This window comes from Mustela lutreola, chromosome 2 (assembly GCF_030435805.1).
Source record: "Mustela lutreola isolate mMusLut2 chromosome 2, mMusLut2.pri, whole genome shotgun sequence".
Classification (NCBI taxonomy): Eukaryota; Metazoa; Chordata; class Mammalia; order Carnivora; family Mustelidae; genus Mustela; species Mustela lutreola.
The window spans coordinates 19,532,048-19,546,661 of record NC_081291.1 but is presented as its reverse complement, the minus strand read 5'-3'; the positions used below and the strand labels follow the sequence as shown (position 1 = coordinate 19,546,661).

Here is a 14,614-nt window from a genome sequence, read left to right as displayed (position 1 = left end):
TGAAATATCCCTAAGTTCTTTCAATCTTCTCCCCTCTGCCAAGTCTGTGGACACAAGCCCTCTCAGGGCAGTGGAGGATTCCCTTCCTAAGCCAGTTATGCTGTCCCAGGCCAGGGAAGATGCCGAGTGACTTTCATAGGAAAACCCCGCTTCATGGTGCTCCTGGCAAAGTGAGGGTGTTCTAGCTGGCCCCAGAGACAGCAACCTGATAGCAGGCTGTTATTGGAAGTGGTTATAGGCTGACTTTCCTGAGCATTCACCCAGGTCTAAGGGCTCATTGTTACCCTCGTTTTATAGATGGGGCAACTAAGTCTCAAAAGGCACATAACTAGCTAGTTTTGGCACTTGATGTGGTTCTAGATTATGTGATTGCATTTGAGCTCCTAACCCTGAAGCCAAGCCCGGAGTTAGGTGCTCTGTATGAGGAAGAAGGAATAACCATTTTCCTAGGACTTACAGCCTCTGAGACGTATCATGACAATCTAGGGCAAAAGCGGTGTCAGGCACTCAAGACAAGATGCTCTAGGGCAGGAAGAGGAGTTTCTGTTTTGTGCCAGGTTTTGTGCTGGGCACTGAACTCAAGGCGGCATAAAGATGAACGTGGACAATGGGCCTGGAACCGCTTGGGGTTAGCACACGTGGCTGCACCTCGTCACTGATGAGAGGCAAAGCTGGGGAAGCCGTTGGGAAGGGAGTATTATGCTTTGAAATCAGTAGGAGGAGGTACGAGATCCGGTGCCTCCATTTCCAGAGGTGGCGTGACCCTGGCCAGGCCTCCCCCTCTGAGCCTCAGTTTCCTCACCAGTAAACCTAGACAACAAGCCCTCTCTTCCAGGGTGGGTGACCAAAAAAGCATATAGCACACAGCAGGCGTTCCCTAATTGTGCGCGAGTGTGTGGGAACACGTTGTCGGCTCCGCAAAAAGGCTGCACACGCAAAAAGGCCAAGGGCGGTAGAGCCTCAAGAGTTGCCAGCAAAAGCTCTGCCGCCAGCAACTCCGGGAACAGCGCGCATGCGCCAGCCCTTGCCGTCACAGTCACGTCCTGAGGCGTTCGGCAAGCGCCGTGAGAGGCAGGCTCTGACGGACAGGCCGATTGACCTGTCAGCGAGAAGCACTCTTCAAGGCGTCGGACGAAGAGGCTGTTGATTGGAGACATCCTCACCTGGGGCGGGTTCTTCGCCGTCCTGGTTACTATGACGCCCGGCCCCCGCCCCCTCGGCTGGCCGCCATCTTGTTGTTGATCCGTACCCAGTGGGCAGCGCCGGGAGCTGGACCGAGCGGCCGGTGCGGGGCCGCTGCTGCGGGGCTCATCCACCTGCGCTGCCTGCCGGGGGCGGGCCGAAACCTGGAGGCCCGGGGGGCCCAGCTCCCGTGGGGAGCCGTGGGCGCCTGCTGCCCGGGCCGGGCCGGTGAGTGACAGGAGCCGGGCCGAAAGATCGGCCTGACGCCGGCGGGGCGGGCGGCGGCGGGCGCGGGGCTGGAGCGGGCGCGCGCGGGGCCGGGGCATCCGCCAAGCATCGCTCGCACCGCTCGAGCGTCCTGACTGGCTGCCCGTGGAGCCTCCCAGAAGCCAGGGCCGAGGCCGGTGGACGGCCGCGGGGAGAGGTCTGAGAGCCCTGCGCCCAAAGGCCGGCCGGTAGTGGGGTAGCGGGAAATTATTTCCTCTGACCCGCACCGCTGAAACGTGTCCATTGCCCGCCTGGTGCTCTCGGGAGTCTTCTGTTGCTCCCGAGTGAGAAACACACACCTACCTCTTTCTTAGAGTGGTTCTTGCGAGTGTTTTTCACTTAGTTGAGAACTAAGACTAGACGAAGCAGGCTAAAGCCCCCCACGAACCCAGGCAGGCCAGTGTCACGGCCCTGTGATTCTGGCTGAGCTCAGGCTCTGCCGGACGCCTGCCTCCTGTGCACCTTGGAGCTCAGTATGTGTTTTTTCCTGAAGAGCCTGCTTAAATAAGTCTATGATGTCCGAGTTTTATTTTGGAACACAATTTCTTTAGTTTCTGACCGTTTTTTGGACTTGTAGTAAGGTCTTTTTGCTCTAGAAGAAAGTGAATATTATGGTGATGACTTTGTTTTATCTCCTAAAGAGGTAGATGTTCTGCCGGTGTCACAGGAGACAAAGGAAATGTAGGACTGTGTTACAATCAGAAAAGGAAACGAAACTTCTCTTTGTCGTTGTGGATGGTATGGAATTGTCAGATTAACTTTTAAGAGATTAAATGTATCTTGCCCAATTAAAACACTGTCAGGCCCCCTTCCTGTGAGGTTGGGAAGGTTACAGACCATGGGCAAGGTGTGCAGGTCTAGAAAGAGTTCTGAGTGCTCCAAAACACGATGCTCTTTCCTGGTGGTCCCTTGGCTCCTTGGCACAGGTTCCTTGTATGTGGTTGTACAGAAAGCCTGAATGAAGTAAGTCAAACAACAGCAGTACTTTGTGTGTTTGTGTCAGGATCCTGTCATCCTTGAATGTTTAATTTTGAAAGAAACCAGCTCCTTGATCAGGAGGTTCTTTTGGAGAAGATACTGAATCCAAGGAGGCTGGCGGCCTGTTGCTGTAGTCTTACTTGTGAGAACACAAAGATTGTTCCTTGTATTTATGTAATTCACCTGTAAATGTCAGCACTTTTAACTGTTTTGAGCAATAGACAGACTTGGTGAGACTGGAGATCCTACACTGAAGTCAGAAACTGCTGCAGGCTTACGGGATGAGATCCGGATGTCCTAACCTGGCAGTCAAGGTGCTGCCACTCAGCTGGCCCCAGCCCACCTCTCCAGGGCTTATCCTAATCCCCATTAGCCAAATGATTTGCTAGACATTCCATACATGATAGGTGCTTCCTTACACAGTTCTCTTGCAAGCCGAATGCAATGGCTTTTGCTTCTCTTTGGGATACCAGTTCTTCTTCATCTCCACTTCTCTTTTCTCCAGAGTCCAGCTCAGGTCCTCTTTATGAAACAGTCCCCAGACATTCCAGTCCTTGGGGGTACTCTGACGTGCAGTAGCATTATTGCCCTTATAGAAAAAACCAAAATAGTATGTGCTCTTTTTTTTTTTTTTAATAGATTGTATTTATTTGACAGAGAGATCGTAAGTAGGCAGGCAGAGAGAGGGGGGAAGCAGGCTCCCTGCTGAGCAGAGAACCTGATGTGGGGCTCCATCCCAGGACCCTGAGATCATGACCTGAGCCAAAGGCAGAGGCTTTAACCCACTGGCCATCCAGGCGCCTCTAGTATTTGCTCTTTTTAAAAAATTTTCTTCCTAATATATATATATATATATATATATATATATATATATATATATTAGGAAGAAAATTATATATATATATTTATATATATATAATATATATATATATATATATTTATTTATTTATTTGACAGGAGGCAGAGATCCCAAGTAGGCAGAGAGGCAGGCAGAGAGAGAGAGGTGGAAGCAGGCTCCCTACTGAGCAGAGAGCCTGACTCGGGGCTCGATCCAAGGACCCTGGGATCATGACCTGAGCCGAAGGCAGAGGCTTTAACCCACTGAGCCACCCAGGCGCCCCGTATTTGCTCTTTTAAGAATATATTTTTTTTGTTTCCTCTAAGACCTAACCCCTCTCCTACAATAAGGACTGTATTTTTATGTCTTGCGTTACATGTAGATGAGAACTAATTGTTTACAAGAGTATTATATTTGAGTTCAGAACACCTTCTGTATTTAAACAGGGAAGTGGACAGAATAAACCCATAGAAATGGGGATTTGGTGGTCATGGATCTCCACCTCTTACTGTGCCCGAAGTGCTTGCACCTCCAGTGCCTTATGGAGGCCCATCCTCAGTGCTGCAGGACAGAGGCAGAACTTGCTCAAAGTGCAGAACTGAAGCCTGAAAACAGAGTAATTCTGCATCGCAGAAGGGCCTGTGTGGTCCATCCCCTTCCTGGCTAAGATCCAGTTTTGATTCTTGGGAAACATGCATTGGGTGAACATAGTACTGGATGCTGACATTCTTAGACATTCTTCTTGGTTGGGTCTTGTTCTCACTGCCACCTTGGGCTGCTGTAAATGTGTCAGTATTATATCCTTCAGTGCTACCCTGAGACTATGGGGAGCCGTGATGGAAGAGCTGGGGAAAAGCTGCACAGTACACTCTGTCTCAGGCTTGGGACAAGGGAGCAGTTGGGGATTTTGTGTGTTTGTGTCACTCGATCTGTGGTTTTGCCCTCACTTTAAATTAGATTTTATTTTTCCTCCCCTATCACAGCAGGATTGGAGCAATGGATTCTCAGTGAGACAACCTAAGATATCTTGGTTCTTTTATGAAAAGTGATAGATCGGGGCGCCTGTGTGGCTCAGTGGGTTGAAGCCTCTGCCTTCGGCTCAGGTCATGATCCCATGGTCCTGGGATCGAGCCCCACATCGGGCTCTCTGCTCAGCGGGGAGCCTGCTTCCTCCTCTCTCTCTCTCTGCCATCCTGTGATCTCTGTCTGTCAAATAAATAAATAAAATCTTTAAAAAAAAAAAAAAAAGTGATAGATCAAGACTCATTTGCTACTGTGGTTTGAAGTTGCACTTTGTAGGAGGCATTGCAATGAGTTTTGATGGGAAAATGTGTTCTCTTGAGGGCTGGATCCCCGTTAGAGACTTTGTTTTATTGAGTGCTTAGCAAATTTGCTGCTGATCTCTTCTGTTAAGGTTTCATTTGCGGGAGGGAGTTGGGATCATTTACTCCTGTCCCTTCGTTTTATAGAAGGTGGGCAGTCTAGGTGAGTAGGTCTAGGACTGGACTGTCTCTCTCTCTTTTTTCTTTTTTGGTAAAGATTTTATTTACTTATTTTACAGAGGAGAGAGTGCATTTTAGGGGGAGTGGCAGAAGGAGAGGGAGAAGTAGGCTCCCCACTGAGCAGGGAGCCCAATGCAGTTCTTGGCCTGGGATCACGACCGGAGCTGAAGGCAGACACTTAACCGACTGAGCCACCCAGGTGCCCTGACTGGACTCTTTTCAAGATTAAAATTTGATGTCCATGCATAAAAGCAATTTGAGAACATAAAAATCTGGGTGTGTTAGGATATGACACTTATGAACGACTTATTCTGTAATTGAAAAATCAGGTAATGACAAGTGTTGGTAAGGATATGGAGAAATCAGAGCCTTCATACACAGAGAATGGTGTGAATGTAAAATGATGTAGTCAGGGAGGAGTTGGGTATTTTGTATATTTGTGCTTGTGGGTCTGTGCCTTTGTCAGGATTTGGGAGAGTCTGGCAGTTCTTTAAATGGTTAAATAGTTACCCTATGACCGACAAATCCCACTCCTAATTAATCTACCCAAGAGAAATGAAAACATGTCCACACAAAAACCTGTATATGAGTGTTCATATACAGTGTTACTTACAATAGCCAAAGGGGGAAACAACTCAACTGTCTTATCAGTTGGTAATGCATAAATAAAGCATATATACATACAATGAAATATTATTTAGCAACAAAAAAGAATGAAGTACTGATGCATACCACAACATGGATGAACCTGGAAAACACGTGAAGTGAAGGAAGCCAGACACAAAAGATCACATATTTTTCCATTTATACGAAATATCCAGAATAGGCAAATCTATAGAGATAGGAAGTAGATTAGTGGTTGCTTAGGGCTTGGAGGTGGATGAGAGCATAGGGGAATGATAGATAAGGTTACGGAGTTTCTTTTTGAGTTAATGAGTATGTTTAAAATTGTAGTGATGGTTGTGCATGTCTCTGAATTTACTAAAAGCCATTGAATTGTGCACATTAAATAGGTAAATCGTATGATTATAATTCAAAGCTGCTATGAAAAATAACTTAGGTGGGTAATTATATTCACTAGTTTAAAGAAAGATAACATACAGGTAACTTTAACTTCCCTGTGTTTTAGTGTATAACCAGGCTCCCCCCCCCCCGTCTTTAGTTTTTACAAAAATGAAGTAATGCTGTACATCCTGACTTGTACCTTTTTGCAGTCAGCAATATATTATACAAACATCTGTGTTGGTAAATGATGCATTTACATCACTGGTTAACTGGCAACAAATTTTGGGAAGTGGAATGTAAGGGCATTGAATAGAGAGGTAGGACCTAGGGTGATCTAGCAAGCACAGGTCTTATCTAAAGGGTCATTGTTCAGTTACAGCCAGTTGGGTTACCAGATCTTGTGATTTTTTTTTTTGTTGTTGTTGAGATTTTATTTGTTTATTTATTTGAGAGAGAATGAGTGAGCGAGAGAGGGAGACTTCAAATTGGAGGGGAGGGACAGAGGGAGAGGAGAAGCAGACTCCCCGCTGGGCAGGAAACCCAACATGGGGCTTGATCCCAGAACCCCAACATGGGGCTCATTCCCAGAACCCTAGTATCCTGACCTGAATTGAAGGAAGCTTCTTAACTAACTGAGCTACCCAGGTGCCCCTTGTGATTTTTTTTTTTTAAGAAAACAAGAAATCTGAATTTTTATGTGAAGTTTCCTGATTTTTTAAAATTTGGCAATGAATTAAGAAAATTTGAGCCCCTTAACTGGTTAAAGAAAATCCTTTGCAGATCAGAAATGGCAAAATATTTGAATTGCCGTTGTGTCCATTCCCAGTGGACAAGGTGACACTCTGCCTTCTGCTTCAGCTTTAATATTATAGACAAGTGTCCTTTTCATGGTCTTTTTAGTGCCATGGTTTTTCATATTTTTGTGTTTTTTGTTGGGAATTTTGCCTTTTTTGGCAGGGGGAGGGGGCACGGGATTTTGCTGTTTAAAATGTCTCTCAAGTGTAGTGCTGATAAGCTGTTAATCTTCCTAAGCAGGAGAAGGTTGTGATGCCTCTTATGGAGAAAATACGTGTATCAGATAAGTTTCATTTGACATGACTCACAGTACTGTTGGCTGAGAGTGCAGTGTTAATGTGGCAACAATATCCAGTAGTCCCCCCTTATCTGCAGGGGATCCTTTCCAGGACCCCCAGTGGGTGCCTGAAATGGGGGATGTTACTGAACCCTGTATGTACTATGTTTTTGCTTATACACACATATCTGTAATAAAGTTAAATTTATAAATCACTCACAGGAAGGGGCAGTAATAACTAATAATATAGTAGAACAATTATAACAATATACTGTAATAAAAATTACACGAATATTGTCACTCTCTCACAGTATCTTCTTATACTCACCCTTATGATGATGTGAGATGATAAAATGCTTGAGTGATAAGAGGCAGTGAGGTGAATGATGTAGGAATTGTGATGGAGTGTTAGGCTACTACTGACCTTCTGATCATACCTTAGGAGGAGGACCATCTGCTCTGGACCGTGGTTGACTCTGAGTGATTGAAACTGTGCAAATAAAAAAAAATGGGTAAAGGTAGACTAGTGTATATTAAACTGTCTTTAAACAGAAACATACGGGGCACCTGCGTGGCTCCAGCATTGAGCGTCTGGTTTCAGCTCAGCTCATGATCCCAGGGTCCCGGGATCTAGCCCTGCATCAGACTCCCTGCTTGGCCGGAAGCCTGCCTCTCCCTCTGCCACTCCACCTGCTTGTCTTCCTTCTCTCGCTGTGTCTCTCTCTGTCAAATGAATTACTAAAATCTTAAAGAAAAATACAGAAACATACAAGATTATATATTATATGTATGTAGCTCTGGAAATATACAAGGTTATATATTATATGTATGTAGCTCTGGTTATATATTATATGTATGTATGTATGTAATATGTAATATATAATACATATATTAGATGTATGTAGCTCTGTAACCAATATACATATTGGTTATATACATAACAATATATATACATTGTTATATGTATATATTGTTATATACATAACAATATATATACATTGGTTATATACATAACCAATATGTATATTGGTTGACAAAAATGTGACTAAAAGCTCACAGAAATCTAACCCTGTATTTCCCTTAGTAGTGGCGGCTTGGTATTTGCTAACTTGGTGTTAGCAGTGACTTAGTAGAATAGAACTACTGGAATAATGAGAAGTTTTTTGTATCTGGCTTCTTTTGCTTAGTATGAGTTTTTGAGGTTCATCCATTTTGTTGTGTTCCTTTTTATACCTGAACAGTATTTTCTCTTACGGTTATACCATGTGCTGATGCGCATGTGAGTTGTTGCCAGTTTGGGACTATTATGAAGAGAGATGCAATAGATGTCCTTGTACAAATCGGTGTGTGTACAAACCTTCATTTCTTTTCAGTATACATCTGAGAGTAGAATGGCTCTGACTCCCAGACTACATCAGTGGGACACTGTTTCAGGAAAAGTTAAAAAGCAGTCCTATGGGCCTTTGGCCCTGGGCCCAAGTTTTGTTGTTATTCCTCCATTACAGTTCTCCACTCCAGGCTAAATTTTCTGCTTTTACCTGATTTCCATATCTACCTATACTGAGTTAAGAACTAATGATACTCTATTGAGGTGGCAGGTTGAAGTAACCAGGAATTATTTATTACAAGTGGACACTAGCTTCTAGTTGGAGGGAGTTCTGTTGGCTTAGAACTTAGATCAGTGCTTGTCATGCTTCTGGATTTCTTTTTTGGGAGGGGCGGGCAGGGGAAGAGTGAGTGCACATGCAAATGGGGGAGAGGAAGAGAGAATCTTTTTTTTTAAAATTTTACTTTATTAAAAAAAATTTTTTTTCTTTTTTTAAATGTTTAATTTATTCATTTGAGAGAGAGAGAGAGAGAGCAGAAGCAGGGGGAGAGGCAGAGGGAGAAACAGACTGCTCCGCTGAGCGGAGAGCCTGATGCAGGACTCGTTCCCAGGATCCTGAGACCCTGACTTGAGCTGAAGGCAGACACTTAACCATCTGAGCCACCCAGGCATCCCTATTTTACTTTTCTTAAAAAAAGTTTTTATTTATTTATTTGACAGACAGCGGGAGAGGGAACACAAATAGTGGGGGAGTAGGAGAGGGAGAAAAGCAGGCTTCCTGCTGAGCAGGGAGCCCCATGCAGGGCTTGATACCAGGACCCTGGGATCATGACCTGAGCCAAAGGCAGATGCTTAACAACTGAGTTACCCAGGCGCCCTGAGAGAGAGAGAATGTTAAGCAGGCTCCATGCCCAGTAAGGAGCCTGGAGCGGCCCAGGGCTGAATTTCATGACCCTGAGATCATGACTGGAGCTGAAGTCAAGAGTCAGACGCTTAACCAGCTGAGCCACCCAGGTGCTCCTGGATTTCTGCTCATTGATGCAGACCAGGAAGTTTCTTTATTCACAGTATTCCCAGAATTCGTCCTTCATCTCTCTGTGGAGCCTGGCCTTGGTGATTTTTGCCTTTGCAAGTGTTCAGGTCCAGTTGCCACAGTGGACATTGCTTCTTTAGACTGTGAATCATATGGCATTTATTTTGCTACTTTAAAATGTTGCATGTGAATTTTAATTTTAATTCACATGCAACATTTTAAAGTTTGAAGCTTCTTTGTCTGATAATCTCCCATGTGTACAGTGTTAGAAAATTAGAGAGGGTCATCTAAGGGTTCTAGATTTTCATTTCTGAGAGCAGCACACAGTGCTTTTGATGAAGAGTGTTCATCCCTTAAATACACCCACACCCACACCCATTAAAAGTCATTTCCAGGGGCGCCTGGGTGGCTCAGTGGGTTAAAGCCTCTGCCTTCAGCTCAGGTCATGATCCCAGGGTCCTGGGATGGATCCCCGCCATCGGGCTCTCTGCGCAGTGGGGAGCCTGCTTCCTCCTCTCTCTCTGCCTGCCTCTCCACCTACTTGTGATCTCTGTCTGTCAAATAAATAAATAAAATCTTAAAAAAAAAAAGTCATTTCCACATTTTGCCTATTCCTAGCTCTGTTTGGCATATTGCATTCTGTTTCACCATTGACTGCTTGGGCCAATGGTCAGTGACTAGTTTCTTGATTATCAGAGTCCTCTTTTAAAGCTTCCCAAATCTCTTAAAGAATTAAATTGATTCTAATGGAGCTGCTGAAATGGTATGTTCTTGATGGAAGGTAAGGTGGGGATTTAAGAGGAATGAAACTTTCATGTGGGAGTTGGTTGAAGTAAGAAAATTAAACTTTTAAAACTAACTAACCTTCTTTCTTTCAATTTTATTTATTTGATAGAGACGCAGCGAGATAGGAAACAAGCAGGGGGAGCAGGAGAGGGAGAAGCAGGCTTCTTGCAGAGCAGGGAGCCTGACGTGGGGCTCCATCCCAGCACATGATCCTGGGATCATGACCTAAGCGGAAGGCAGACGCTTAACAGCTGAGTCACCCAGGCGCCCCAAAACACTACTGCTTTAGAGGGCATTTTATTAAAAATATTAAGTATCTTTATTTATTTATTTATTAAAGATTTTTATTTATTTGAGAGCAAGCTCAAGAGCACGAGCTGGGAGAGGGGCAGTGGGAGAGGGAGAAGCAGACGCAGGGAGCCCCAGGACTCTGAGATCATGACCTGAGCTGAAGACAGATGCCTAGGTGGCTGACTAAGCCACCCAGGTTCCCCAGTGTCTATATTTATAGTTCATTGTAGTTCTTACAGTTTGTTGGGAGAGAGAACCAATATATGAAATTCCTCTCACTTGATTGGGATCTTTATTTCCTGGTGTTCCTGTTTTTTTTTTTTTTTTTTAATAACTAAGTGGATGAGAAAAAAATTTCTTTTTTAACAGCTCCATGAGACAAGCAGTAGTACATTCATTTTACGGTGGAGGAAAATGAGAAAAATACATTTAGGCCACAGAACTAGGGAGTCTCAGTGCTTGAACAATGCCTATGCCTTGTCAAGGCTCTGCTTTCCAGTGGTAATTTAAGCACAGATGTTATTTTCCCTCAAATGATTAGTTGGCCCTATTAATTTTTTTCTTTCAAAGTAATTTATTGAAATACATATAAATAAAATACATATGCATATAAATACATATATTTATAAATACAGGTAAAATACATATAAAGTGGACAGAATTTGATTTTTATACATATATACATTTGTCTAACAACCACCCAGATATAAAATTAGAACACTTACATAATTTGACTTTTTATAAAATACTTATTTTTTAGAGCAGTTTTAAGTCTATAGCAAAATTAAATGTCAAGTATAGAGAGTTCCCATGTACCCTCTGAACCGCCTCCCCCTTTTCCAATAGCTTCTGTTATCAACAACCCACAGCAGAGTGGTACATTTGTTAGTCAGTGAACCTATGGTGACACATCATTATCACCAAAGTCCATAGTTTATGTTAGGGTTCACTCTTGATGTTGTACATTCCATAGAATGGTTTGACAAATGTGTAATGGCATGTATCCACCATTATAGTATACAGAATAGTTTTGCTGTCCTAAAATCCAGTGTGCTCCTTTTCATCTGTCCCTCTCTCCTGGCAACCACTAGTATTTTTTTTTTTAATTAATTATTTTTGTTAACATATAATATATTATTTGCCCCAGGGGTACAGGTTTGTGAATTGTCAGGCGTACACATTTCACAGCACTACCATAGCACATACCCTCCCCAGTGTCCATCACCCAACCACCCTCTCCATATCACCCCTCCCCTCAGTTTGTTTTGTGAGATTAAAAGTCTCTTATGGTTTGTCTCCCTCCTGATCCCATCTTGTTTCATTTTTCCTTCCCTACCTCCCAATCCCCCCTCTCTGCCTCTCAAATTCCTCATATCAGGGAGATCATATGATAATTATCTTTCTCTGATTGACTTATTTCGCTTAGCATTATACCTTCTAGTTCCATCCATGTTGTTGCAAATGGCAAGATTGCATTTCTTTTGATGGCTGCATAGTATTCCATTGTATATATGGACCACATCTTCTTTATCCATTCATCTGTTGATGGACATCTAGGTTCTTTCCATAGTTTGGCTATTGTGGACATTGCTGCTATAGACATTTGGGTGCATGTGCCCCTTCAGATCACTATATTTGTATCTTTAGGGTAAATACCTAGTAGTGCGATTGCTGGGACATAGGATAGCTCTATTTTCAACTTTTTGAGGGACCTCCAAGCTGCACCAACTTGCATTCCCACCAACAGTGCAGGAGGGTACCTCTTTCTCTGCATCCTTGTCATCACCTGTCATTTCCTGATTTGTTAATTTTAGCCATTCTTACTGGTGTGACGTGGTATTTCATTGTGGTTTTGATTTGTATTTCCCTGATACCGAGTGATGTGGAGCACTTTTTCATGAGTCTGTCGGCCATCTGGATGTCTTCTTTTGCAGAATTGTCTGTTCATGTCCTCTGCCCTTTTCTTGATTGGATTATTTGTTCTTTGGGTGTTGAGTTGATAAGTTCTCTATAAATTTTGGATACTAGCCTTTTATCTGATAAGTCATTTGTGAATATTTTCTCCCATTCTGTCGGTTGTCTTTTGGTTTTGTTGCCTGTTTCCTTTGCTGTGCAAAAGCTTTTATCTTGAAGTCCCAATAGTTCATTTTTGCTCTTGCTTCCCTTGCCTTTGGCGATGTTTCTAGGAAGAAGTTGCTGTGGCTGAGGTCGAAGAGGTTGCTGCCTGTGTTCTCCTCAAGGATTTTGATGGATTCCTGTCTCACATTGAGGTCTTTCATCCATTATGAGTCTATTTTTGTGAACCACTAGTATTTTTTACTGTTTTCATGGTTTTCCCTTTTCTAGAACGTCCTATAATTGGAATCATACAATATGTAGCCTTTTTAGATTGACTTCTTTCACTTAGTAATATGCATTTAAGGTTTCACTGTGTCTGTAGAGCTTGATAGAAATATAGCTCAAAAGAAATGAGCTAATATAGCTTTCTAATATTTCATTGTCTGAATGGACCACAGTTTATTTATCCACTCTCCTTTTGCTTATTTTATTTATTTATTTATTATTATTTTTGTGAGAGTACACATGTTTGGGGGTGGTAGAGGAGGGGCAGAGGGAGAGGGAGAAGGAATTTTAATTTTTTTAAAGATTTTTCTTTTCTTTTTTTTTTTTTAAGATTTTATTTATTTATTTGAGAGGCAGAGAGTAGGGAAGAGAGAGGGAACACAAGCTGGTGGAGGGGCAGAGGTAGAGGGGGTAACAGGCTCCTTGCTGAGCAGAGAGCCCGATGTGGGGCTCAATCCCAGGATCACAAACTGAGCCGAAGGCAGATGCTTAACCAACTGAGCCCCCCAGGTGCCCCTAAGATTTTTATTTCTTTATCTGAGAGAGAGACAGATCATGAGCGTGAGCTGCGGTGAGGAGACAGAGGGAAAGGGAGAAGCAGAGTCCCCACGGAGCAGGGAGCCCGAAATGGAGCTCGATTCTGGGACCCCAAGATCATGACCTTAGCCAAAGGCAGATACTTAACTATCTGAGCCACCCATGTGCCTCCAGGGAGGGAGAGAATCTTAAGCAGAGTCCAAGCCCAGCAGTGGTGCCTGTCACAGGCTCCATCTCATGACCCTGAGATCATGACCTGACGCTTAACTGACTGAACCGTCCAGGCACCCCTCTCCACTCACCTTTTGAAGGACATCTTGGTTACTTCCAAGTTTTGGCAATTATAAATAAAGCCTCTATAAACCTCCATGTAGTAATTTTTTTATATATACAGAATCTTGATGCTTGGGTTTTTTTTTTTTTTAATGAACAGCTCATTTTAAGAAGTAACATGGCATTTTGTATTTGTCATGAATTTAGACAAATGTTTAGATTCAGAACCAATTATAAAGTACGCTAGATAGAGCCTTTTCATTTTTGCTTGAGCTTTCATCTGCTTATTTTCTTTGTGTTTTAGTTTCCTCATCTTTTAAATGTAGACAACTTTTCCTTTTCTTTTAAGCAGCTTTGTACCCTGGCATGATACCTGGGAAACTGGGCTGTGAGTAGGTACTCATTTTACCTGGGAAAATGTAATCTGTGCTTGGGGAAGGCTTATTGTTGTACTGTGGCCTCTGTTGAAATACTGTCTCTTGGGGGCTGCTGAAGGTCTACTTCTTGGAGCTGTTTGTAAAACTTCTTTACTGTAAAGGGGCGCCTGGGTGGCTCAGTGGTTTAAAGCTTCTGCCTTCGGCTCAGGTCATGATCTCAGGGTCTTGGGATTGAGCCCTGCATTGGGCTCTCTGCTCGACAGGGAGCCTGCTTTCCTTCCTCTCTCTCTCTCTGCCTGCCTCTCTGCCTACTTGTGAGCTCTGTCTGTCAAATAAATAAATAAAATCTTAAAAAACAACAACAAAAAAACTTCTTTATGGTAAAAATCTATCAAGAATCTGAGGGTGAGTGAGAAGACACCTACAAAGATCAAGAGTTACTTTTAGGGGGGCGCCTGGGTGGCTTAGTGGGTTAAGCCACTGCCTTCAGCTCAGGTCATGATCTCAGAGTCCTGGGATCGAGTCCCGCATCAGGCTCTCTGCTGAGCAGAGAGCCTGCTTCCATCTCTCTCTCTGCCTGCCTCTCCATCTACTTGTGATTTCTCTCTGTCAAATAAATAAATAAAATCTTTAAAAAAAAAAAAAAAAGAGTTACTTTTAGGTAAAAGCACTTAGGGGTGATAAAAACAAATCCAACTTTCCTTTAAGGATTTTATCTTTTCAAGTATAAGACTAATGCTGGGTCATAGCTACTGAACAAAGCAGGTCAGATTTCTGGTCTTCATGCAACCTGAGACTAAGAT

The 14,614-nt window shown here is 43.3% G+C and overlaps 1 protein-coding gene across 5 annotated transcripts in view; it reads left to right on the top strand.

Annotated features, from left to right (window-relative positions):
* Positions 1-1,206: 1,206 nt before the first annotated feature.
* Positions 1,207-14,614, top strand: part of IP6K1 (inositol hexakisphosphate kinase 1) — a 63,290-nt gene continuing 49,882 nt past the window's right edge. For all 5 annotated transcript variants that reach the window (XM_059160932.1, XM_059160927.1, XM_059160929.1 and 2 more), the window contains exon 1: positions 1,207-1,410. The gene's annotated coding sequence lies outside the window, so the exon portion shown is untranslated. The remainder of the gene's footprint in view (positions 1,411-14,614) is intronic.